Below are 4,499 nucleotides of genomic sequence, written 5' to 3' on the forward strand. Positions count from 1 at the left end.
AGACGGCGTCCAGGCGGACCCTGGGCCTGGGGTTGGAGCCCTGAACGGGTTTCGGACTTGGGGGAGGAGAGGTGCGGGCCGTGGCTCCGGCTTGGGCCTGCGGCTCTCTGGGGCCTGGGCAGCCGCCGCCTCTCCTCTGGGGTGAGGCTCCGGGGCCGGCGCATGGGAGCTTTGTCTCTCACGGGGGCACGGGGAGAGCAGTCCGCTGGCCGAGCGCCCCTTGGAAGCCGGGCTTTGTCCCAGGAGACCCCGCAGGGGCGCAGGGGCGAGACTGGCTGCCGTGTGCAACTGCCGCCATTAGCTGGCGGGGCGGCGGCCACGCTGCTCCCCTGCAGCCCTCTTGCTGACACAGTCACCACCGTCACCGTCCTGCCGCCTGCTCCCAGCGGGCGGGCGGGCGGAGCGCCGGGTCCTGGCTCTGTCCTCGTCCCGGGACGTGTTTATCTCCGTGACGTTCTAGCGAGAGAAGAAACCTCGTAACACGGAACAAAACGGGACTTAACAAGCAGGCCACGCCCGGGTCTCCGTGGGAAACGGGAGCCCTGGCCCGCCCGGCGGTTCCTGCTGGTCTCCATCTGCTCCAGGAGGCTCGCGGGCCCTGGCTGCCTCACTGGCGTCTGGCCTGTCCGCGTCTGGCCCTGGGACGGCGCGTGAGCCTTGGTTTCCTCTGGGGTGGGTGGGGGTCCGGGGCCCGACAGGCTTGGCGTGCCGGTGGGATAAAGTGCAGGGTGAGCCCTCCGCTCTGCCGCGCCGCCCCTTGGCCAGACACGGGCTGCCTCTGGGCGCTGCCCGGCCTGGCCGCTGAGGGCTGAAGGGGGCGCACCGCCCAGGGCTGCCTAGGAGCGCAGTGCCCTGGGGTGCCGGCAGGGGCTTCCTGCCTCTGTCCCTGCCTCCTGGCCTGGGCGCCCCTGCAATGCCCCGAAATTCTCCTCTGTGGCTTGGAACAAGCTCCCTGGCGGGGAGCCGAGGGCCTTGGAGCGCCAGGGCGAGGCAACGGCGGATGGGCGGTGAAGCCGGAGGGCACCGACCCCCGCGCGGCTCCCAGAGCCCCGCAGCCCGGCCACTGGACACACCTGGTCAGGGCGCGGGCAGAGCCGGCCTTGCTCCCCCGTGGGCAAGGCGCGTCCCTTCTCTGCGCCTCAGCTTCCGCGTAAATGGGGTCACGAAGCGCCTCGTGCGGCTGGGGGACCGGACGCCGACTGCGCAGTGACTCCCTGGGCCCCGCACGGAGCCCGCCGGCCCGCGATGGTGTCCCTGCCTGCCGGGGCCCGGCCCGACCTGCCCGCCTTGCCCCTCGCCCTGAGGCGCTGTCTTCGCCACTCAGGACACGCTGCCTGTGCGGCTGCCGTGTCTCCCGGGGGGACTAGGTTCCCCCAAGGGGGCCGAGTCTGCTCACCCGGCCCCCGGCTTCTGAGCAGACGCCAGCCGAGGGACAGGGTGGCGCTGGTTGCCCAGCGTGGGCCCGGCCTGCCGCTGTCGTCGCAGGTGGGGCCTGAGGGACCGGCAAGGCCGAGTCTCCGGTGAGTCAAACCAGAGACGGGTGGGAGGGGCATGAGGAAGCTGGCGGATGGACGGGCAGCAGACGCGAGATCTCCGGCACCATCTGAGCCCCTGAAAAGCCGGAGGCTGGGTCTGAAAACACCAACGTTTCAAAAGCGCCCCTGGGTGTCTCCAAACACCGCGAGGGTCAAGAAATCATCTCCCACCTCGGCTGCTGCCCCCCAAAAGTTGAAGTGGAGTGACACAGGCATTTGCAAGTCAGTGCCGATGTGATTATGGATTCCAAGGGAGACTTTCCCTGCAAGGAAGAGGCAGGAAGCTGGGGTCTGTGGGAAGGTGTCATGTGGGACGCGGACCCCAAATCCAGGTGGTTTCTACAAACAGGACACCCCAAATCCCGTGCTAACATTGCTGGTTTAAGACCCCGTCAGCCCGTTTGCTCTCTCAGCCAATTCCCTGGGGCCACTGAGCTCTAAATTGGCCTGTCCACATCCTCATCAAAGGGCGCCACGCCAGGCCAGAGAGCGGCTTTGCTGATTTTGTGGAGCCCGGAGGAACGCTGCGTTATGGGGAGCGCCAGGGAGCGCAAAGGCAGTGTGCTCAGCTCCCTCGTCCCAATCCGCTCTGTCCTCTGTCTCCCCTCCCCAGCCCCCACGATGGCCCTCCAGTGAAGACAGCTCACATTCCACTTTGTCAATATAGAGCTTTTCAACTTGATGTAAACAAAAGAGGACATTTTGTGGGTGCATTCCCTGAAGAATCGGGGGTTCAGGTCCAGTTTGACCCAGGAGCTCTGCCGGCGCCATCAGGGCAGGCTCTTCCTCTCGGCCGCCCCCGCATGGCTTTGTGAGCACAGACGCCGAAGGCTCCACCACAAGAGAGCCGCCGACACTCTGTGTCCACGTCTGAAGTCTCAGGGAAGCCTTGGAAGGGGCTGGCCTGAGCCCGCTGTACCGAGGGCATCACCGCCTCCAGCCCACGACCCGGGGAAGGACGTGTCCTCGTCGTCTGGCAGACAGCAGGGCTCTCTCTGCGGGACCTCGAGCTCGCCAAGACAGGCATGCCTCGTTTGCCTTCTGTGTTTCCCTCTGGGGGGACGCCTCCCTATGTCCCCCGAATATCCCCTAGTGGGAGGATCTTGCCCTCGAGTCCGGAGCGTTCTTTATGTATGTCAGCTGGTAGTCCTCTGCGAGACTCGTGGTCTGGAGATATTTGCTCCAAGGCTTTCCATCCTCGTCAGTTCCCTTCACAGGGTTTGTGGCGACTGCAGCAAGCTGGTCTGCCTTCCACGGGCCATGCTTTTGCTGCCCGAGCTGATGCGGTGGGGCCCGTCTGCTCCTGCTCCGGCGCCTCCAACGGGCTGCACCTCCGTACGGATCTTCTTCTGCACGAGATGTTTTCTTAGCCCGAGCTTTGACCATTTCTTTTGAAAATGAAATAAACACTTAGCACCATCATCCAACAACCATGTTAGCGGACACTTGCTCTTGGGAAATGAAAACTTAAGCCCGTGCGCAAGTGCATAGACGCGATGCTCCACAGCTGCTTTCTTCGTAATCGTCCCAAACGGAAGAGCACCCATTGGTCCTTCACTGGGTGAAGGGCCAGTGCGGGTTCGTCGCCCCCATGAGTCCTACCAGGAGCAAGAGCTGAATGAGTGACGTGCGGCTTCACTGGCTTCAGGGCCTTCGTGGAGTGAAAAGACGTCAAACTCAAAAGCTCGCCGGCTGTCCCTTCATTTCTATAGCTTCCTTAAGAGGACAGAGCCGCAGAGTGCGGGCGAGTGGAGCCTGGGAGGGGCGGCAGGGAGGGGTGGTGGGTGCGCCCGGGTGTGTTGCTGGTTTCGCGGGCTGGCTCATGTGCAGTTACAGACACACACGCCTGCGCAGGTGTGCACACACGTGCAATCTGGTGCAATCTGCATAAGCCCGGGTCAGAGCCTGGCTTTGACGTGGACAATAGCTGTAAAGGGGCTGCTCCCGGGGCTGGCTGAAGGACACGGGGCCTTCGGACTCTTTCTGCAAGTTCTGAGTCTGGAATTATTTCAAAATTAAAGGTCAGCCCAAGGAGGGCCAGCAGGTGTGAGCCTAGGGGGCCTGGAGGCGTGTGCGTGGGGGTGATCTTCCACTGGGGTTGGGGGTAGGCCAGGAAGAAGCACGATCCCCCAGGCTGCCGGAGGACAGGACACTCTGGGGGGTGGACAAGGGCTTGGTTTGGAGGTGCCGACGCTGCAAGGAAGGACGTGGACTGGCAAGGGGGCGGGGAGCAGAGGCAGGTTCCGGGGAGCCTGCCAGGGAGCAGCAGGGGTTTGCTGGGCCTCAGGAGGGAGGGGTTCGAGGAAGAGGAGTGAGTCCTATGGGAGCCGCTTTCCTGCCCGGGGAATTCGCGACCAGGAGCCTGGTTTCCTGACTTGTTCGGCCTCCGTCGGTCCAGAGCAGCCAGAGCCCTGCACGGGGCATTTGGAAAGGAGATTGCTAGGGGCCCCTGGCCCTCATCTCCCACATGCAGCAGCTCCATCTGCACCCCTGGACACCCGTGCTCCGTGCACCCCCAAAGTGGACTAGCAGCGGCCTGGGCACGAAGCGATGTAAAAACAAACTATTGTGTTACTAAAAAGAAAAAGCAAAGCGGCCTGGAGCTGCTGCCAGGGGCCGGCGCAGGCGCCCGGGCCAGGGACGGGCCTGCACACACGGCCGCCAGTCGCCGTCGGCGCGGAGACCAGAGCTCGCGGCCATATGGGGATGTGGTTGTGGAAAAAAATATTTATGAAATGGCTTTTGCAAATGTTTAATCTACAGCAGATGCATCTTACATTAATCTGTTTGGCTTGGCTTTTGCTGTGGGAGAAGCCGTTTCATCGTGCAGGCCTCCTGGAGCAGAGAAAGCAGGGCCCGTTAAAAGATTCATCTGTTTGCGACTCAATTCAAAGGAAGATCTTCGCAGGGGGCAAGCTGGGGGCGGAGGGGCTGGAGGCACAGGGCTGGGGAGAGAAGGGCGAG

This window comes from Condylura cristata, unplaced genomic scaffold, assembly GCF_000260355.1.
Source record: "Condylura cristata isolate star-nosed mole 26May11 unplaced genomic scaffold, ConCri1.0 scaffold00022, whole genome shotgun sequence".
NCBI lineage: Eukaryota > Metazoa > Chordata > Mammalia > Eulipotyphla > Talpidae > Condylura > Condylura cristata.